At 50.5% G+C, this 22524-nt stretch overlaps 1 long non-coding RNA gene across 1 annotated transcript in view; it reads left to right on the top strand.

The window, feature by feature from the left end:
* Positions 1–12443: 12443 nt before the first annotated feature.
* LOC106843982 (uncharacterized) overlaps positions 12444–22524 on the top strand; it is a 79530-nt gene continuing 69449 nt past the window's right edge. Inside the window, exon 1 of the long non-coding RNA XR_011495060.1 lies at positions 12444–12581. This is a non-coding gene — a long non-coding RNA (uncharacterized lncRNA). The remainder of the gene's footprint in view (positions 12582–22524) is intronic.

The following is a 22524-nucleotide window of genomic DNA, read 5'->3' as shown; positions in this document are numbered from 1 at the left end:
CATGGAATAGCTTTTTCCATTCCTTTACTTTCAACCTGCTTGTGTCTTTGAATCTAAAGTGAGTCTCTTGCAGTCAACATATAGTTGGATGATGTCCTTTTTTTTAGAAATAAATTTTGCCAATTTCTGCTTTTTAATTGGAGAGCTTAATCTGTTTACATTAAAGTAACCGCTGTAAGAAAAGACTTCTGTCCTCTTGCTGTTTTCCACATGTCTTACATCTTTTTTGTCCCTCAATTCTTTTACTGTTGCTTTTTTTTTTTCTTTTCTGAGGAAGATTAGCCCTGAGCTAACATCCGTGCCCATCTTCCTCTACTTTCTATGTGGGACGCCACCACAGCATGGCTTGCCAAGTGGTGCCATGTCCATACGTGGGATGCGAACTGGCGAACCCCGGGCCTTCGAAGCAGAACGTGTGCACTTAACCACCGCACCACCGGGCCAGCCCCTGCTTTCTTTTGTGATTAGTTGATTTTTCCCTAGTGTGCTGTTTCGGTTCCCTTCTCTTTCCTTTTTCTGTACGTATATTTTAGTTTTTTCCCTTATTGCTTACCCTGAGGATTACAATTCAAATCCTATTAAATCTAAACACAATCTAAACATCTAAGCTGAATACCAATTTAGTTTCAACAGTGTACAAAAACTGTGCTCCGCTACAGGCCCGTCCCCGTCCCTCTGTGTTGTTACTGTCACTAATTACGTCTTTATACCTTGAGTGCCCATCAACACAGATTTTTACTCTGTTTTAGCATTCATCTTTTGAATCTTATAGGAAAGGAGAGATTACAAACAAAAAATGTGCAAAAGTACTAGCTTTTATAATTACCTGTGTAGCTACTTTTACTGTTGTTTTTTAATTTCTTCATATGGCTTCGAGTCTAGTATCCTTCCATTTCAGCCCGAATGACTCCCTCTAGCATTTCCTGTAGGGCAGGTCTACTAGTGACTAACTCCCTCAGTTTTGGTTTATCTGGGAATGTGTTAATCTCTTCTTCTTCTTCTTCTTTTTTTTTTTTTTTGGTGAGGAAGAGTGGCCCTGAGCAAACATCTGTTGCCAGTCTTCCTCTTTTTGCTTGAGGAAGATTGTCGCTGAGTTAACATTCATGCCAATCTTCCTCTAATTTGTGTGTGGGATGCCACCACAGCTTGGTTTGATGAGTGGTGTGTAGGTTTGCATCCGGGATCTGAACCCATGAACCCCCAGGCCACTGAAGCAGAGTGCACGAACCTAACCACGATGCCACCAGGCTGGCCCCTGTTCAATTTTTTTTGGAAGGGTTTGAGAAGGATAGCTATTAAGTCTTTACATGTTTGGTAGAATTCACCAGGGAAGCCATCTGGTCCTGGACTTTTATTTTTGGGAGGTTTTTGATTACTGTTTTCATCTCCTTACTGATGATCGGTCTATTCAGATTCTCTATTTCTTCTTGATTCAGTTTTGGAAGGTTGTATGATTCTAAGAATTTATCCATTTCTTCTAGATTATCCAACTTGTTGGCATATAGCTTTTCATAGTATTCTCTTATAATCTCTTGTATTTCTGAGGTGTCTGTTGTAATTTCTCCTCTTCCATTTCCGATTTTATTTATTTGAGCCTTCTCTCTTTTTTTCTTGGTGAGTCTAGCTAAAGGTTGTCAATTTTGTTTTTCAGAGAACCAGCTCTTCATTTCATTGACTTTTTGTACTATTTTTTTTTAGATTCTATTTCATTGATTTCTGCTCTGATTTTTATTATTTTCTTCCTTCTGTTGATTTTGGGCTTTGTTTGTTCTTCTTTTTCCGGTTCCTTTAGGTGCACTGTTACATTGTTTAATTTGAGGTTTTTCTTGTTTGTTAAGGTGGGCCTGTCTTGCTATAAAATTCCCTCTTAGAACCGCTTTTGCTGTATCCCATAAATTTTGGCATCTCGTTATTTTCATTGTCACCTGTCTCCGGGTATTTTCTTTTTCTTCTTCTTCTCCCCAAAGTCCCCCAGTACCTAGTTGTGTCCTTCTGGTTGTAGCTCCTTCTGGTTGTGCTGTGTGGGACGCTGCCTCAGCGTGGCCTGATGAGTGGTGCTAGGACTGCGCCTGGCATCTGAACCGGAGAAACCCTGGGCCACCAGAGTGGGGTGCACGAGCTTAACCCTTCGGCCACAGGGTCAGCCCCCATTTCCAGGTATTTTTAAATTTCTCCTCTGATTTATTCATGACCCAATCATTGTTCAGTGACATTTTGTTTGATCTCCACATATTTGTGGCTTTTCTGATTTTCTTCCTGTAGTTGATTTCTAGTTTCATACCACTGTGGGCCAAAAAGATGCTTGATATTCTTTCAATCTTCTTAAATTTATTCAGACTTGTTTTGTGGCCTAATATGTGAATGTTCCATGTGTGTTCTAAAAGAATGTGTATCTGTGGTTTTTGGATGGAATGTTCTGTATATATCTACCAAGTCCATCTGGTCTAATGTGTCATTTCAGGCCAATGTTTCCTTATTGATCTTCTCTTTGGATGATCTATCGATTGGTGTAAATGGAGTGTCAAAGTCCCGAACGATTGTTGTGTTACTGTTGATTTCTCCTTTTATGTCTGTTAATAATTGCTATATATATTTAGGTGCTCCTATGTTGGGTGCATAGATATTTACAAGTGTAATGTCCTCTTGTTGGCTTGTTCCCTTTATCATTATGTAGTGCCCTTCTTTGTCTCTTGTTACAGTTTTTGTTTTAGGGTCTATTTTGTCTGATATAAGTGTTGCTACCCCTGCTTTCTTTTCTTTGCCATTTGCATGGAATATCTTTTTCTGTCTTTTCACTTTCAGTGTGTGAGTGTCTTTAGGTCTGAAGTGTGTCTCTTTGATGCAGCATTTATATTAGTCTTGCTTTTTTTAACCCAATCAGCCACCTTATGTCTTTTAATTGGAGCATTCAGTCCACTGACATTTAGAATAGCTATTGATAAGTAAGTACTTATTGCCATTTTGTTACTTTTTTTCTGGGTCTTTTAGTACTTCTTCTTGTTCCTTTCTTTTTCTCTTGTTCTCTTCCCGTGTGGTTTGATGGTTTTCTTTAGTATTATGTTTAGGTTCCTTTCTGTTAATTTTTTGTGCGTTTATTATAGGTTTCTGGTTTGTGATTACCATGAGGTTTGTATATAATAAGCTATGTATACAGCAATCTATATTAAGTTGATGGTCTCTTACGTTGACCTCTTGCTAAAAGCTCTATTCTTTTACTCCCGTCCTCCCACATTTTATGTTTTTGAAATCATATCTAATCTCTCATTTTGTGTGTGTCTATCCATCACCCTCTTACCATTGAAATAGGTCATTTTAGTACTTTTGTCTTTTAAGCTTCATGTTATCTTCATAGGTGGTTGATCTGCTACCTTTACTATATTTTTGCCTTTACCATTGATTTTATTGCCTTTTTTTTTTTTAATAATTGTCTTATTCCTCCTATTTGTGGTCTTCTCTTTCCCACTTAAGGAAGTCCCTTCATCATTTCTTCTAGAACTGGTTTCTTGGTGATAAACTCCTTTAATTTTTGCTTGTCTTGGAAGCTCTTTCTCTCTCCTTCCATTCTGAATGATAACCTTGCTGTATAGAGTATCCTTGACTGTAGGTTTTTTCCTTTCAGCACTTTAAATAAATTGTGACACACTCTTCTAGCCCGTAGGGTTTAGGTTGAGAAGTCAGCTGGTAGCCTTAGGGGGTTTCCTTTGTATGTAAATTGTGGCCTTTCTCTTGCTGCTTTTAGGATTCTCTCTTTATCTTTAATTCTTGACATTTTAATTATAATATGTCTTGGTGTGGGCCTCTTTGGCTTTATCTTGTTTGGTGCTCTCTGTGCTTCCTGTACCTGCATGTCTGTTTCCTTCCTCAGGGTAGGAAAGTTTTCAGCTACTGTTTCTTCAAATAGATTCTCTGCCCCTTTGTCTCTCTCTCCTTTTGGGACACCTATACTAAAAATGTTGGTGTGCTTGATATTGTCCCAGAGTTCCCTTAGACTGTTCTTGTTCTTTTTAATTCTTTTTTCTTTTTTCAGTTCAGTGTGGGTGATTTCCTCTAGTCTTTCATCCTGCTTGCTGATCCGTTCTTCTGTATCATCTACTCTGCTTGAGTCCCTCTAGTGAATTTTTCATTTCCATTATTGTATTCTTCAGTTCTGATTGGTTCTTTTTTTTTTTTGAGGAAGATTAGCCCTGACGTAACATCTGCCACCAATCCTCCTCTTTTTGCTGAGGAAGGCTGGCCCTGAGCTCACATCCGTGCTCATCTTCCTCTATTTTATGTGTGGGACGCCTGCCACAGCATGGCCTGACAAGCGGGTGTGTAAGTTCATACCCAGGATTCAAACTGGCGAACCCTGGGCTGCTGAAGTGGAACGTGCAAACTTAACTGCTGCGCCACTGAGCTGGCCCCTGATTGGTTCTTTTTTATACCTTCCAATTCTTTGTTGAAGCTCTCACTGAATTCATCCATTCTTCTCCCAAGGTCAGTGAACATCCTTATGACTGTTAGTTTGTGCTCTTTGTCAGGTACTTTATCTCTGGTTCATTTAGTTCTTTTTCTGAGGATTTGTCCCATCCCCTTATTTGGAACATATTCCTTCGTCTCCTCATTTTGCCTCTTTCTCTGTGTTTATATCTATGTATTAGGTAGGGCAGCTACGTCTCCTGATCTTGGAGAAGTGGCCTTATGTAAGGGATGCCTTATGAAGCCCAGCAGTATTCTTCTCTCTCCACCAGTTCCGAATGTTCCAGGAATGTCTCCCATGTGGGCTACGTGTGTCCTTCTGTTGCAGCAGGGTTGTCTTGCTGCAGGTGCCCAGGGAGCCTCGGCTGTCCCCCTGGCCGGCTGGTTGTAATGCTCAGCTGCGTGCGGCTGCTACGGTCCCTTCAGTCACTTTATTGGGTCTGTGCAGCCCCAGCACAGTTGGCTGCGAGGTCTAATGGTCTCATAGCACATTCCTGCTGCAGTTTTTCTGCTGTGTGAGTAGGCACCCAGCATGGCTGGATGCTAGGCTCAGAGGCTTACAATTGCTGTAGCCCTCCGCCCTGCAAGGCTGTTGTCAGCTCTCTGAGTCGAGCACCTTGGTGGGGCCGGCCTCAGGTGGGCAGCACCCAATTATTTCAGGCTTTGGAAGGTGAGGCCAATCCCTTATGTGGTTTAAGATTAATCCCGTCCATGAAGCACCATGGCTGGAATGTGTTTTTTTTCTCTCCAGAAAGGGATTTCTGCCTCTTCCACCTCAGTCAGCACCGTCCCCTGTTGTGTCTTTTTATCCAGTTTCTGGTTCTCTCTCAGGGGTAATTGTTCCAAGGGTAGTTGTAAATCTGTCGTGCCGCCATCTTCCCAGCAATCCCTCGTTGTTTTAATTTGCAATCCTCCAATGACATACGATACTAAGTATCTTTTCTTATGCTTACTTGCCACCTGTGTGCCTTCTCTGGAGGTGTGCCTTTTCAAATCTTTTACCCATTTCTAATTTCGGTTGTTTGCTTTCTTGTTGTTGACTTTTAAGAGTTCTTTGTATATTTTGGACACAAGTCCTTTATCAGATGTGTGTTTTGCAAATATTTCCTCACAGTCTATGGTTTACTTTTTTATTCTCTTAACAATCTCGTTTGCAGAGCAGAAGTTTGATATTTTAATGGGGTCCAAATTATCAATTTTTCTTTCATGGCTTGTGCTTTTGGTGAGCAGAGATTCCTGTCCACATTAGATTTTGAAAAAACAAGTTTGAAGTGACCTGCTCTGGGTCAGTCAGGCCTGTGCAGGAGCCAAGCTCCACCCCTGTTTCCTCATCCAGTGCATTCTTCACCACACAGGAGGCAGCAGGAGTGGCGTGGGTGTGTGTGCACGCCTGCATGCAAATATACAAGTGTGCGCACATATTTGATGTTGAGAAGCAAGCAGACTGTTGGATAAAAAGCAATTTGGTTGAACAATGAGACCCAACTTCCTGCTTCGTACAGTACAAAGTTAAAAAGCTGAAACTACAAAATGTTTGCCAGAATGGGGAGCAACTGGAATGCTCATACACCGCTGGGGGGAAGTAAACTGGCATCGTCACTTCGGAAAATAGTTTCGTGGTTTCTTATATAGTTAAATGTCCATCTCCTACGTGACCCAGCAGTCTCATTGTTAGGTATTGACCCAAGAGAAATGAAAAACTATATCCAGACTAAGACCTAGGCAACAATCTTCATAGAAGCTTTATTCATAATCACAAAGATTGGAGACAACCCAAATGCCCATCAAGAGACAAATGGATAAACACAGTGTGGTGTTTTCATACAATGGATCAAAATGAAAGAACTGACTGACCCGGAGTTGGTTCAAGCAACAAAATACATAATTCTCAAAAACATTTTACTGAGTGCAAGAAGACAAGCATGAAAAAATACAGCATGTATGAGTCCATTTTTATAAACTTCTAGAACAGGCAGACGTAAACTCTGATTATAGGGACCAGATCATTGGTTCACTAGGGGTGAAGGGATTGATTACCAAGAGGCACAGAGGAACTTTCTGGGCTGATGTAAATGTTCAGTCTCTTATCAATGTCAATGTCAATGTCAATGGATATCTTGACTGTATGATTGTTACTTGGGTATATATATTTGTCAGAAGTTAAACGCTACACTTAAAAATCTGTGCATTTTATTGCACACAATTATACTTCAGTGAATCTGATACAGAAAAAGTTGGTTGAAACAGTATTTCTGGCCCGTTTTTTCAGGTATTATTAATTTTTATGCCCCATGGGTTGGCCTGAAAACCTTAAAAGTGTATTTTAGCTTTTATTGGTATCTCTTTACTCTCCATTTTCATCTCCAGACTTCTGGGCTTTTAATTTCTAAATAATTTCCCAGCAATTATGCATTTGCCTGACAAAGTTATAACAAATTTCAAGTTTTTTCCCCTAAGTTCCAAGTGAATCAGCTGAAAGGAATTTGGTTGGAAATGAATGTTTACAGCCATTCGTTCACGTCTTGACAAGGTCCTCGCACCCTGGGGAGATTCTGCAATTTTCATATGCCTTTTGCAAGCAATTTTGTCTGCTTTCTAGGTTGTTTCATTTTAACAATTAATTTTCAGTCATCCATGTCCACTTTACCTATTTACCCATATTCTCACAAATTCCACTGACTATTGCTACTCTCTTAAAGAGGAGGACAAAATTGACAGTTCGCAGAAACGTTGCCAAACGAACAGAACAGGCATAATGAACTGAAAATAGATCAGGACATTAAATTAAAATAATAAAAATGAGAAGTCTGAAAGAGCACTATAGAAATGCAAAAATATTGCCACACAAATGCATCAAAAATGATTTCACAGAGTCTCCAGGTTCTGTCACCAGCTTGCTATGTGACCTTGGCAAGTTTCATTTCTTCCAGCCTCGTTTCCTGGTCTGGAAATTGGGGGCTAGTAGAGACCCCACCTCATGGAGGATCATGAAGATTAACTGAGATATTGCACAGGAAAGCCTAGAGCTGAGTGCCAGGCATACAATAGGCGTTTAATAAATATTTGCAGTTAGTATTATTATCTCCATGGTGTATAATTATGTTGGAAGAAAAAAACAGCGAGAGGACACATTGTCACCCTTTTTGATCATTTCCCCTGAGGTCATGCTGAGGGTGTGGCTGGCTGGCTGGTGGCCTAGAAGGTGATTTTGTTACTGGGCTGGGACGGAAAAGGAAGGACAGTTGCTGAGGTGGCTCAGAGGCTTAATGTCGAGACAGCTCTAGGTCTCAGTGTCCCCAAGCTCTGAATTCATCCACTGAGTCACCCAATGAATGGACGGATTCCTCGGTGTCCACTGAATCTGGGTCAGGGATCTTGCTCACAGGCTAGCGAGGAGATGACACCCAGGGCAGGGTGGCCTAACTGGCCGGTAAGCTTGTATCCACCGCTGAGGTTTCTGAAGAGAAGCCCCAGGGGCTGAAAGTGACTTGAAAGACACTTGGGCGAAGCCAGGCTGGTCCCCAGACCTGTGATCACGGCAGCCCAGGGTAGAAAGTGCCTGGGGAGGGTTAGGCTCTTCTCCTGGGAAGTAGTGCCCTTTACACCTGGCAGTGACAGATGGGGGCACTTGGACACATATGGAGGAAGGGCTCCTCAGGCGGCGAGGGGCAGAGGCAGGAGAACAACCAGTTAGATCTAGGAAACATCTGATACTGTTTCTTAAATCAGGGGCTTTCCCCCCAGCCCAGAAGGGCTTCCTGGAGGAGGAGGAATTTCAGGGCTGACACCAGGATCTGGGTTCAACGAAATCACACTTAGCGATTCTTCACTGTCACTGAGGCATTTCTCCTCCTCTGCCACCTCTCGTCCCCCCCACACACTCATTGGGACCTGGCACTTCCCATGACTCAAGTAATAAAAGAGAGTGTTTAGAAACGGAACTGAAGGTGGGAAGGACACAGACGCTCTTGTAGCAGAATTGGATATGAAAATTACGCAAGTAGGCGAATTTCCCGTAGGAAGAAGTTCTGAATGATTTTTCGACATTTCGCCCTGAAGCCAGAGCACTGTGAGGGTCCTGCCTCCCTTCCTCTACCCTCGTGATCCAAAGCCCCTTCTCCCCCATCCCTACCCCCCTTCCAGTTGGAGTCAGAAAGAGCTGGAAATGACTGGCTCTCCAGGGGGAAGGCTGGACACAAGCGGAGGAGGTCTTGGGTGGCAGGGAAGCGGGAGTGAGAGATTAAAAGGCAGAGGAGCTGAGAAGGGAGGGAGGAGACAGCCGAGGGAGGGTCCAGGGCAGCCCTGTCTTGGTGGCATGGTTTGGCCCTGTGGGGACACTTGGAGCATGTTGAACAGGCCACAGGCCAGGACCATGTTATCGTCCTGGCTCCTGCCCCAGACCTTGCCCTGTCCCGTCAGGAAACAGGTCCCAGGATCCAGGTGCTGGGGATACAGAGGGGAAAGGCTGGATGCCACCCTCCCCTGCCCCCGCCCCGCCCTCAGGAGCCTCCTTGTTGGTGGGAGATAAGAATGTGAAGAGACATTAAAACATGACAGGAGAGGGGCAGGAATGGGCTGGCTTGATGGAGCCAGGGCATCCCATTCTCTCCTCCTAAAGACCACCGCCCTTCCTTCTACTGTTCTGTGGGGTCCCCCTCTGGTGCCTGGGACCCCAGCCAGCAGTGGCCCCAGTGCAGCAGCAGAGGAGGAGAGAGGGGAGGGAGCAACGGGGAGGGGTGGGGCAAGGGGGGCGAGGTCCTTAGGCACCTGCAGTGGGGGTGGGGAGTGGAGGATGGAGGCCGAGTTCCTACATTGTGAGAAGGCTTAGCTGGACCGCTGGAGACATCCAGCTGCCCATTCTTGCGAGGGGAAGCTGAGGCCCAGAGAGAGCAAGGGATTGTCCACGAAGTATAATCTGGGCTCCGAGGGGGAAAACAGAGCTTGGTGGAGGTGGGTGGGGGTCCAGAAGATGAAGGCTGGGCTGCGGCCATCACCTTTGGGCCTGGCCACCCGGCTGACTCCTGAGGGCTGGAAGGAGTGTGGTTCTGAGACCACCAGACGTACTCCCTGGGCAAACTTGCAGATTCGCTGGCTGCCCAGGGAGGGGGCGGCCCGCTGGGAGGGGCAAGTCTGAATGGATAACCCGGGTCGAAGAGGCCCCCAGGCTCCTGTCCAAGCTCCTCAAGTCTTAGAGGCGGCCCAGAGGTGGAAGGAGAGTGACAGACACTCGGGCAAAGCTAGAGCCGGGACCCTGGCCCTCCTCCGCTGAGCGATTCCCCGTGCATCCCCACGGGTGAATCTGAATTAGTGGGAGAGTCTTCCTGGCCGGGTCACTCTTTAAGGTGGGACCACAAATTCTCTGAGGGGTGGGACTTCCCAGATGCTGACCCTGGCCCGCAGACACCCCAGGCCGTCAGCAAACATGTGTCCCATTCATTACCAGGTGCTTGGCGCGGTCACCCGGGGGAGCGCATTTCATTCTCACAGGGACCCTGGGAAGCAGGTGGTTATTAATGTCCCCACCCTACAGAGGTGGAAACGGAGGCCCAGCGAGGGGCGGTGTCTTGGGTAGGGGCTTGCTCGAGGTCACTGGAGGTGGAAGCAGGCCCGGAATCCCAGCAGGGGGGGTCAGAGCCTGTGCTGGTGGCCCTCTTGTGCTCCTTCCTAGGGCCTGGCCCTTTCTCTTCTGCGGGAGCTTTCAGGAGGCAGTTCCAGGCAGAGGAAGGCCAAGGAGACACCTCACAGGAGTTGTACTGACAGCTTCTTCTCGGCAACGTGGAAAGTCTGATGGTCCTGTGAATGCTTGAAACTGACACCCAGTTTCTCTCATCTCCCGCCTGCCCCCAGCATGGATCTATGTTGAGGAGCGGGGTAGCTGGAACAGAGTGGCAGACAGCTTCCACCCAGTGCTCGTGGGAAGTGGGAGCAGGAGGAGACAGGAGGACTCCTCGGAGGGGAGCCCCTTCTCCACTCCCCAAGAGGAGTCGACTTGGAGGAGGGGTGGGGCCAGCCCTCCGGGGCGGGCGGGCCTCTGCCGAGGCTGCCTCCACACCGGCCCCTGCGTGGATATGGGGCAGGTGGCTGGAATTTCCGAAGTCCATAGCTGTGATTGTTGGGTGCGGTCACACATTTCCACCATTCTGGAGTAAAGGACATAGCAAGGGAGATCATCCGGGGTGAGGTCACCGTTTAGGAGAAATTCAACTACCTATGTGGCTTTGGGAAAATGCCACATAAAAATGTTTATGCAGTCAGCTTCAAAATAATGCAAAGCCCCTCAGTTAAAAAAGCTGTCAAGAACTGCAGCTCCCTAGTGGGAGGAGCTAAGTGAGTTGTTAACTGGGATTGGAAACCTGCCACGTGGCCACGTCGCTTTGGTCGTTAACTAGGAATACCTGGCTTGTATATGCACGCACTGTTGTTGGCATGCATCCGAATTTCTAATTTCTGCAGAGGATTTTGGAGATGATCGCGCCGCTTTCTCAACATTCACAGTTATTATAACTTTAAATCTTTTATCCGTATCCGGTAACAATGTCATCCAAGTGTCCTTTAAGTGGTGGTGTTGAAAAACGCACCTGAAAATTGATAACGTCGGGAAGGAAGAGAGATGTAATAAAATGTTATGAAGAAGGCCGGACCCCCGGCAGGAAACGCTGCGCTGTTAATTTAGGAGAGAGGGCGCTGTGAAATATTAGAGAGAATGCCGGGAAAATAAAGAGCAGCGTTAAAGCCAAAATATCCCACAATGGGGGTGAATTTATGCAACACATCCTTTCGACTTTGCATTCATTTCTGTGGCAAAATTAGTCTGGAATTATGCACGTTTTGAATTATGCAAGGTCTTCAGGAGCACACGCTTTGCATCAAATGTGACTGCCCTGTTATTGGTGGGTGGCGGAATGGGTGACAGTCGCTCTAGGTTTTTCTAAAGCAGGCAATTTTATCTTCCTGTCCTGGCTCGGGCCTCAGTGACTTTGTCTGTAAAATGGGGCAGTTGGACTGGCTTGTCTCGCTGTCTCGGTTAGACTTTGTAGATATAGGCACCATCGTATTTCTGCCCTGAAGGTGTCTTTTCCCGACACAGTCCACAGCATACGCTAAACTCAGCTTTATTAATTCTGAGGCTGACTGTTCAAATACTAGGTGCCAGAGAGGGTCCCTCACTCGTCTGAATCCGGCTGCGACGAACCCTGGAGATAAGATCCGCTTATCTGCATCCCCAGGGTCCCACAGAGATGGCCCTGGCGACGGGAGGGTGGGAGAAAAAAGGCCCCCCGCTGAGCAGGAGAAAGCCAGGTGCAATGGGGGCCCGGCGCCACCAGAGGGCAGCACCAGCACGCAGCACGCACCGGCGCTTCAGCCCATTGAGTGTCGCCCGCGGGTGCCAGGCACCGTTCTGGGTGCAGCGGTACCAGGCTGGGGGAACAGGACACCCAGGTCCCTGTTCTCCTGAGGTTTACCGTCTCCTGGAGGAGACAAAATGAACATGGCAGCACATTAATAGACAAGGCAGTTTCAAGAAGCAATAAGGTGATGCAAATAAAATGGTAATGGGGTGGGGCGCCATCGGAGGAGGCCTGTCTGGGGAGGTGGCAGCATGCGCCCTGGATGGGGAGGAACAGCAGAGACCCAAAGATCTGGATGCCTGTGGATGCAGGAAGGCGTGGCTACGGGTCTCCCGAGGGTCCGGAGACGCGTGGGTGAGGGAGAGCAGCTTCCTCATAGAAAACTGCGGGTCCGAGAAGCCAAGGCACTTACTCAGGGTCACAATCGGTTAGGGACAGCGTGTGACAAAACCTCAGAACTTACCTTCCGCTTCCCTAGTTGACTCTTCCTCTCCAGCCAGGCGGGTAACAAGACAAGTTCCCGCACCTCCCCATTCCTGACCCTGATCCTCGCAGGGAGACAGGCAGGGGTCACTGGCTGCGCGCTGGGGCGCGCCCGCTCCCTCTCTGGGCCTCCGCGTTGTGACCATCACTTCTCAGTACCCGCTCGCCAGGGCCTCCTGAATTCTGGCTCCTGCGCGCCCTCTTGTGGACGCTTGTGGGATCACAGGCTCAGCTGGAAAGGATCGTGGGAAAATCGTCAGCGCCAACTTCCAGGGCCTGGTGGATCCTAAGGTATCGCTGAGCGAACGTGCGCGCGTCTGTGTCAGTCTGGGTGCGCTTTGTTTGCGTGCGCATGCGTGTGTTGTCTGTGTGTGCACGTATCTCTGTGCATGCCTGTGTGTGTGCTTATTTGTGGGTGCGAACTGCAGGTGCCGGTGTGTGTCGGCTTGTGCGCGTTTCCGGGGGCGCGCATGCGTATGCGCGTCCGTGTGTATCTGCGCGTCTGTCTGTGTGTCTCGGCATGTGCGTGCATCCACGTGGATGCGTGCTTTGGAAGCTGGGGCACACAGGACTATCCGAGAAGCCCCCGTCTTTCCCGCAGACACTAACCACTCTCCGTGCAGCCCCCCCCCCGCCCCGCCGGCGTGCGTCGGTACCGCCGCCTGAGTTCTCCTGCGCTGGGATCTCGCGCTCCCCTCTCGAGTCTCACCTGCACTATTTCAACCACCTTCTTGGACTATTTTTTCTCTTTTGGCGTCGTCACTCGAGGCTCGTTTGAATGTCACAGATCATGGCTCAAGAAATGCCTCTTCTCTATTTTATGTACCCAAACCATCAGAATGACACCTCTTGAGCGGGGCTGACCACCCACGGCCCGTTGTGGGGCCGCAGAGACCTGGGGACCGGAACACAGCTGTGCCCTGGAGAGAGGAGCAGAAAGCCGGGCACGGGGCATCTTAACGAAATGCTCTAGTCTCCCCGGACACGTGGCATCTCGCTTGACTTACATGATGATCCTTCTAGTTTCTGCAGGGCGGGACTTACTATCCCCATTTTACAGGCGGACCACTGCGGCCCAGACAGGGAGACGGCAAAAAGCGCCGCGCAGGAACTACGAAGCCACGTGCAGACTGTCGTATCCAGTTTGCACAACACCCTCGCAGGGGTTGTTAAGAATGCCCTTCCCTAACAGACAGGGAACTGAGGCTGTAACACCAGGCGGTGCCTGCCGCTGTCCAGCAGCAGAGGCGGGGTGGACCTCTGCCCCGGAAGTTAAAGCCCAGCCGCTGGAGCGCAGTGACCCGGCTGAGGGCTCCTGGCGGTCACCGGCTCAAGCTCTTTCGGCTGCACACTGTCCCCTCACCAGCCTCGGGCTCGTCTCCTAAGAACATCCCCCCTGAGACGCTCCATCCTGGGCGCCCTGTCCCCTCCCGGGGGTGGGGTGGGCGAGTCGTGTACCTGCGCCACTCTCGGAGGCGGCTGGCTGGGCCTGAGCGTTGATTGGGCAGTAAGCTCGCTGCGGTGCGCCTGACTGCCTGGTGACCCTAACTGGGTCTGGGGTGACGCCGCGTTGTGCAGGAACGGGCCGCTGCACCGGCGGCTGCGTCCTGTCTCCGGCGGGCCTGGGGGCTGGGGGGCCGCGGGGGCAAGGGCGGGGGGTGAGACATGGCACAAACATCACGTCCCCTCGCTCCTGGAGGGCCCGTCGTCTTTGCCAAGAGAAGTCTGCACGGGGGGTGGAAGTGTTATCCTATAAAAGAGAATGTGGCATAGGAAGGCCGAGAGACTGTCCCAGCTTCATTCTGGTTTTTTTTTTTTTAAAGATTTTGTTTTTCCTCCTTCTCCCCAAAGCCCCCCAGTACATAGTTGTATATTCTAGTTGTGGGTCCTTCTAGTTGTGGCATGTGGGATGCCGCCTCAGCGTGGCTTGATGAGTGGTGCCATGTCCGCGCCCAGGATCCCAACTGGCGAAACCCTGGGCTGCCGAAGTGGAGCGTGTGAACTTGACCACTCGGCCACGGGGCCGGCCCCCCAGTTTCATTCTAGATCATTGATGCTGGGCCTCACCAGCATCACCTGGACCCTTTAGAACCTCAGGCCCCACCCTGGACCTACTGAATCGCAACCTGCCTTGGAACAGGATCCCCAGCTGATGCGCGTGCGTGTTGTGGTTGAGGAGCACGGAGCGCTGGTTTGCATGCACCTTTTTTTACCTACATAGGATCCATTGCCCCTTATTGTGGTAACAGCACCCCCCTCCCCCAAACTCTGCCTCAGCCTGTGAGGTTTGGGTGGGACCCATAGCCGCCCCCCTACTCCCACTCCTCAGCCACGTGGTCGCTTCAGGGAAGGGCAGTGACGCCAACCAGGCCGGTGAGTCAGCGCCAAGTTCTTGGAGGCAAGAAATGCTGCAATCAAATTATTTGGTGACAATCTTGCTTCCCTCCGTCCCCTGCCGGGCTCGCTGGGGGTGCATCTTCCTCTCCACTGGGGATGAAGGCCTCAGACACCCCACCCGCTCTGGTCAATGGAATGTGGGTCGAAGAGACAATGTGCCAATTCCCAGCCAGGTCTCAAAGACGCAGCCCGTGTTTCCACCTGCTGGGAAGGCGGTGCTCTTCCTGGGTCCCCTCAGATCCCCTCCAGTTCTAGTCCCTTTGGCGGTCACTGTGAGGGGCCCCGGCAGACACGTGGTAGGTGTCCATAAATGGCAATTGTTATTTTTTAAGACATTACATTCAGAAATGGGGAAGCAGGCCAGTGCCTGGGGGTGGGGTCAACGGAAAGGAAGAAGTAGAGAGATAAGGAGGGGGAGCAGCCTCGATAATATTTCACTTGAAAATTGCCTTCCAGGTCCTTATAAGTGTATGCAAATCGCATGCAAATCTCACACATATTTATTAGCAGCTGTCCTCCGGAAGTCTGCCTGGATGTGGCCCTGGGGAGAATCTGGGTGGAGGTCACTGAATTCCAGGGAGTTTGTGGTCAGAACCAGGGAGGACGGCTGCCTGGGAACGGAGTGTGGAAGGAGGGCGCGGGGAAGGTGGTGGTGGGCAGAGATGGAGGGGCGGGTAGGGTGGGGCCGGGATCTGGGGGTGGGGGTGGGGGTGGGGGTGGGGGTGGGGGAGGAGGCTGGTCAGGATGGAGACCGGATCCTACAAGGGGGTGGCTTGCAATCTCGAATCCTGTAGCTGCACCCCTGGACCGGCCCCCTCCGCCAGCCAGGCCGTGGGGCTACTCCCAGGCCCCGGGTCTCCTCCTTAGCCATTCCTGGAGCTTAGAAAGGCGGCGTGGGATGCTGGGACAGGCCCGGGCCTTGGCATCACAGACGTCAGTTCCCTTCCGGCTGCGTGCCACGTCCAGCTGTGAACGTGGGCCAGTTACTGACCCTCAGTTTCTGCCTCCGTAAAATGGGTTAATAACAGTCTCTCGCTCAGAGCTCTCTCGAGGATCCCGCGAGATGAGGCCTGGGAGGGTCTGGGCAGAGAAGGCGCATAGCGAGCAGGACTTGCTCTAGCTGCTCCAGGCCCTTCAGAGCCCAGCTTGGTGCAAATGCATGCTTGACACGCTGTGTCTCATTTAATCCTGATGAGCTCCCCACGTGTAGATGCACATTGCTCGCACTTACAGATGAGGATGCTGGGGTCCAGGGAGGTTGCAAGGCAGGACAGTCGACTTTGCGCCGGGGCCCATGCAGCTTTTCCCAGTGCTCTCCTGCCTCCTCTGCAGATGTCAGAGCCTGTGGGTCTCAGAGACAGGCAACCTGCTCATTTTATACATGGAATGAAGCCGGAGGTTGAGTGACTTGCCTACGGCCATTCAGCCAGTGTGAGGCAGAGCTGCAGCCAGACCCTAGTGTCCTGTCTGGGGTGGGCTCTCTTTCCCGCATCTCCCGCAAGACCCGCCCTCCCAGACAGCCCAGCCTGATTGCAGGGCGGGCTCTGCTGCTCCTTCTCTGAGCACAAGAGGCCTCAGCTTGGGGCACAACTCATGCCCCTGACTGTACAGCGTGGATGCTGGGTGCCTCTGGGGCCGCAGCCTTGTCTCTCCAAGAGGCTCGTGGGTTCTGCTGGCCCAGCGGGGGGTCCGATGGAGTGCTGCCTGCCTGCTGGGGGCTCCTGGGGGTTTCCTGCTTCCTGCTCCCTCCTCTCCCCTCCCCTTGGTCTCCCCGCCCCCGCGCATCAGCCGTCCCCTCCCCTTTCCCAGCTCCGGGGCTGTTGGTGTTTGGGGAAGATTATGCAGTGTTGACATTGGAATATGAATTAGGTGAGAGCGGCAGCCAAATATTGGAATTAGGGAAGGCAGGCGTGCAGGCCGGGATCCGAGAGTGGCTGGAACATCTGTGTCCTGGCTGTTCCAGCTGCCTGACCCTGGCGCCCCCCAAAAACGACGGTCCCAGAGCTGCACACACGCTCTGCCCAGCCAAGGTTTGGGCGTCTGCTTGCCAGCCTGGCCACAGCCAGGGGTCCTGCAGACCTGGGCCTCCCCTGCGCTCTCTTTCCGGAGGTCCCGAGAAGCAAATGCTCCTCTTGTCATCTGAGGGACTGAGGGAGTCTGCCCGAGGGTGCATCCTTCATTCAAGCATCCGAAACCCCACCTTTAGGCTGTTTCTCTCGGGCAGATTACTATTTGTCAGAATGTGTTTCTCGGAACCCAAGTTGTGCAGACTGTTCATAAGTTTTCTGTAAAAGAGGCCATGTTCAGGAAACTTGTTAAATAGAATTGCTGCAGGACTTATCAGAGCCTTTGCTATTTTCAGAGGCATTGCGATTCTTCAAAAGGGGCCAGAGTTTGGAGTGTTTCCCAGACTGGTTTGATGGGTAACCCTTTCTTCATGCGGAACATTTTGGACCAGGGTGAACAGGTCTTGCTCCAGTCTAGCAGCTGCTGATGCTGCTGTCCAGGGCTGGCATGAATAGACACTCAGTCTATGTGGGTTGAATCTGAATCTCTCAGAAGCTGTTTCCGGCACCTGTGAAGTTGCCTAGCTGCACCTGCCCTGGGTGTGAATTTACTTTTTAAGTCAGATGCGAGGACATCGTGTGCAGAAGTACATTGCGAACCGCAGGCTTGTACACATTGCAGGGTGACAATGATCAGACTTGTTTCTTCTTTGAACTAAGCTGATAAGTGTAGACACATTGGCAGCTTGGGGACGATGCTCCCCCAGGACGAGGGCGTGTTTACGCAGCGTTTCTCGGTGTGAGCTGTGTGGCCTCATCAGCCTTCATACATGGGCTTGTCACAGTGCAAGCTCAAGGCCAGCTTCCCGAGTGGCAGGGCAGCAAGGCACTAGATTCCAGGACTTGACTCCTGAGAGCAGTGCTCTGTCTGGGCCCCCGTGATGGCTGTCCCCTGGCATAGGGCAGGGCACCAGAGAGGCAGTTGACCGAGGCACTTCCTGGACCAGCTGTTGGGGCCCCATGCCTGCCACCAGAGCCCTGCCCGGTGCCCCAGGACAGCCCATGCTCCCTGCAGGCAGGCCAGCAGGCCGGAGGCTGTCGTCTGGAAAGCTCCCTGGAAGGAGGCCTGGATCTCTGCAGCCAAAACATCAAAGGTGGTTGTCGTCTTCCTGCTCGGGCAGCAGCCCCCTCCTTTGCCCATCCCCCCTGGCGGGGGCTTGTCTGAGTTAGAAGCTAAAAAAGGCCAGGTCCTAGAAGGACTGAGCCACCTGCTCCCAGAGGCCCAGAGAAAACTCAAAGTCGTAAAGCCAGGGCCTGGCACCCCCACTTTTCCTGTCTGGGCCTCAGGGCCCCCAGCGGTGAGTCACGGAGTCCCGTCTGGCTCTGATGGAAGGTGAGGCTGTGGATGCGTGAACATCGTGGGCCGCTACCTGTCCCACTTATGAGAGACTCGCTCTAATTCCTGTCGGCCCGTCTGCCCACCGTGGGTCCTCCTCATCTCTCCCCGGGGACTCCCGCAGCCTCCTACGGCGTCTCCTTGCCTCTGTACCTCTCCCCTGAGTCTGCCCGCCATGCTGAGCCACGGATATCTTTGTGGCTTCTGCTCTCCTCCCATCCCTCTCCTGCTTCCAAACTTGGGATGGCTTCCTGCTGCCCCTGGGGACAGTCTGTGGCCCCCCCCGTCTCTGCCCCCTCTGCACAGAGACCACTTGAATTGCCTAACACGCCCAGCCTTTCCTCCTGCTGTCCCTTTGCCTAAAATGCCTTTCTTCCTCCTCCTTCTGATGGGATGTTATGCAACCTGCGAGACTTCCCTCTTCCCCCACCTTCTCTTCCTCCCTTCCTGGCGTTCCTGCTGTAAACGCCTCTCTGATGTGGTTGTTTGCACCGTACTAGAACCAGCCGTGTACACACGTTTCATCTCCATCAATCTCATTGTAGCACCAACCATCCTGCATGATCCCAAACATCTAGCGTTTTCCTTGAATTATAAAAATAATTCGTGCTCTTGTAACATAGCTTAACCGTTCAGAAGGAAGAGTGACATCTACTCCCTCTCTGATCCTATTGGTCAATCCCACTGCTCCTGGGGACCACTGCTAACAATTTCTCGTGTTATTCCACTCAGATTCGTAGGTACATTGAACATATACGGATGTACCCAAATCTCCTTAATTAGCCCCCAGTGTGGGACACTTAGGCGATTTCCCACTCTTTATTGCTGTAAATAACACTGCAATGACCACCTTCAGGTGCCACTATTTCTGTAGGCAGACTCTTAGAAATGAGACTGCTGGATCACAGAGCACGTGCGCTTAAAACTTAGTGGCTACGACCCACCATCTTCAGAAAAGGTTGGATTATTTACCTCTCCCAGCAACTGTCTCGCCCGGATGCTTAAATGTCTGCCTCCCTCATTGGAGAACAAGGCCTGGGTCCTATTTATCACAGTGTCCCCGGCACACAGTAGGTCTAGTAAATGCTTCTTGAGTGAAGCCATGGGTTGCCAAGCCCTGCCCTCTTCCCAAAGAGAAGGGGAAGCTTTCTGTCCCTAACATGTCTGTGAAGTCACCTGCGGGCCTAGGAGACCTTGACCCATTCCATAGGCTCTGCAGACTGCGAAGGGTCCTGAGGCATCTTGGGCACTTCTCTGTGAGTGGGGAGTGTGGGGTTTTTGTCTTCAAAGCTGGCCTCAAGGATCTGGGTTGCCATGGCAACACTTGCGCAGGGCCACCTTTTCCCTTCCCTCCATCTTGGGAGCCCTGGTTGCCATAACAACCATTGGTCCACTCCTCTTCCCCCAACCCCTCCACGGGGCCTCCAGCTCCTCTGTGGGGGTGCTGCTGTCCTCAGGTCTGGGGCCACCCTGATGTCACTTGGCCCATGCACCTTACATCCTCTTGAGAGGAGGTCTGAGGGGCCACTCCTGGGGAGAGGTGGCAGCAGAAAGCAGCATGGCTGCTGCGAAGGGGAGGGGACCCAGGTGAAGGAAGAGGGAGGGCCATGCTCCCTCCAAGCCTGTAGGGTCACAGTTGCCTGGTGACCAGAGGATGAGGTTCAGGGGTGGCTTGGGGGTCAGCAAACTACATGGGCTGTGTGGCCGAGCACACTTCCTCACTACTCCCATTCTAGGTGGCAGAGAAGATGGAGTGGATACCACTGACCCGGCCCTCTGGGGTCCTCATCCTTGGAGGAAGCAGGAAGGCTGGGCTGTGGAGGCCACTCACAGGCCCTGCCAAGAGCACCGTGGAGTTCCTCGCAGTCCTCTTCAGAAGGTCTGGAATAGAGGCCTGAGGAGGTGAAACGCTGTGCATTGATCACCATGATAGAAAACTCTGTGGCCAAATTCAAGACAGACATTTGAGGATTCCGTTGACACTTGGAAAATACTGCTAAGAGGAAAGAGCAGGACCCAAATTGCTATGTGGCTGTTGATTGCAACTATATAGTACCACGGTGGCTTCCCAGACACTGGGCTTTGGAGGGACGTAATGTAAATGCCAATATCGTTTCCCGCACCTGCTGCTTCTCCAGCATTTCCCCATCTCTGGGAACAGTCTTGCCACCTGCTCTGTTGCCCGAATCAGAAACTTGGATTCAAACTAGTCTCTGCCCTCTGGCCTCGTGCCCCGTTCCTATTGGTCACAAATCCTGTTGATTTCATCTTTGGATAGTTTTCCTGTTTATTCCCCCAACATGGTGACCGCCATTACTTGAGCTCCCCTCCTTGCTATTTCTCACGCAGAACCATTGTCATCTCCCCCAGTGGTTTTCTCTCCCCCCAGGCATGTCTGCCCCCAGCTCTTTCAGCATCTGCCGTGCTGCTCCCCGAGTGGCAGATGTGGTCACATGACTCCTCTCCCTCATGCTCCCCATTTGCTCCAGGATCAAGGACAAACTTCTTGGCACACGCAAGGCCCTTCACGATCCACTTCCTCAGCCTTGGGTCCAACATCTCCTCGGGTGCTTCCAGCCACGCACAACTGTAGGCATTCTTTTCCATTCTCCTGCCTGTTAGCACACCACTCCCTCTGCCAGGACACCTTTCTGCGCCTCCTCTGCCTGGGCAGCTCCTATCCAAGCCTTGGAGACTGAGCTCAAGACTTTCCAAGACGGTAGAAGAAAGATGTGTCCACTCCATTCTCCTCCTGAAAACTGTGCAGAAACCACCAGGAGAACAGCAACAGAAGCCTGAATTTTGTCTTTGATGACTGTACTCCCCAGTCTCAGTAAGTGGAGGGAAAGCCACTAGAGCAGGGATAAATGACTTAGTGGAGAGGAGGACGATCAACCTTGCTTAAGGGTGGGAATGGCTCGGAGAGAAGCAAGCTGACTTCCTCCACAGTAACCCCAGGAGGGGCAGGGGTTGGAGGCACCAAGTGCCACAGGAAGTGGCAGAGAGAGGGGGGCTGACAATAGGGAGGTGGTTTGAAAGTCTGTATAAGGAGCAAGTAGACCTCCCAGACCTCACTCCATCCGGTGCAGCCTGGTGACTGTCCCTCTTACTCTCGTGAGAGCCCAGAGGCCTGGTCTCAGGGAGGCCAGATGTAGATAAGGGAGGAGTGAGGCGCCCTGATAAAAGCAGGGGGGTTGAGTCTGCAGGGAAGCAGAGAGACCCCCAGACCCCTTCTCCCACCCAACTCCAGGGCACCAGAGGCAGGCTTATATCTGTGCCCCACCCCCTACCCCACTTGGAGATAGGGGATATTTTCTCTGGAGGAACTAAATAGCCCCAAAGAAATGACCTATAGGAGCTTACGTTTAGGAGTCGGTAGCAGACAAGTTGGCAGGAACAACCGACTGTTGTAGAGTGATGCTCATCCAATCGACACGTCAATCTCAGGCACTTACAGCATCCACCCGGCCTGTTGGTGGCCTGCTCTTACATGTGAACACACAGCCAAGGATCACTGACGTCCGAGGGAAGCTTTCTCTCATTTTTCCCTGAGGAAAATATGAACCAAGAGGAAATGGGGATTATGCAGTGGGCAGGAGGTAAGGTCAAAGAAACCATAATTGATATCCTTAGGGAGATCAAAGAGCATGTTGCATCTGTGGAAAAATAACCAAGTGGAATAAAAAAGGAATAATGAGAGAACAAGACAGAACTCTCGGAAGTAAAAACTCTGACAGCAAACATTAAAAAAGGATATCAAGAGTTGGAAGTTGAAGTGGAGGAACTTTCTCTGGAAAGATGCAGAGAGAGACAAATTGCTGGGCTGGAGGAGAAACAGGAGAGAGAACATGAGAAAGCAGGGGATCCATCCAGGAGCTCGAACACTCCGTGAACAGGAGTTTGAGAAAGAGAGGAAGGAGGGAATGAAATTGTCAAAGAAATAGTGCAAGAAAACTTCCCAGAATTGAAGGATGTGATTTCTGGACGGTGAAGTCCACTGAGCATCCAACTCAAGGAAGGAAAAAAATGCCCATATCCAAGCTCGTCATCCTATTTCAGACTCAGGGATAGAGCAGTTCTTCAAAGTTCCTGGGGAAGGGCTGGGATCAGGAGGCAGCAATTGAGGCCTTGTGCGCAAAATTCAAGGGGCAACAAAAACTCAGGATCAAGATAAAAAAAAAATCGATGCACTATTTAAAAAGAAATCAAAAGTAAGGCAAAAACTCCATGATGAACAAAATAGCAAAATTTAAAATAAAGACAAGACCTGACAGGGCTGGGATTAGGGTAATTCTTGTGAGGTTCCTGTCTTTATTTAAGGTTGATATTTTGTTCATCATGATTTTGGGCATTAATTTTGATTTTTAAATATATGCATTAAATATATATTTTGATCACTGAATTTTCTGGTGCTCCCTTAAATTTTGCCAGTGCG

The sequence above is a fragment of the Equus asinus genome, chromosome 17 (genome assembly GCF_041296235.1).
Source record: "Equus asinus isolate D_3611 breed Donkey chromosome 17, EquAss-T2T_v2, whole genome shotgun sequence".
Classification (NCBI taxonomy): Eukaryota; Metazoa; Chordata; class Mammalia; order Perissodactyla; family Equidae; genus Equus; species Equus asinus.
This window is presented reverse-complemented; position numbering and strand designations above follow the sequence as displayed.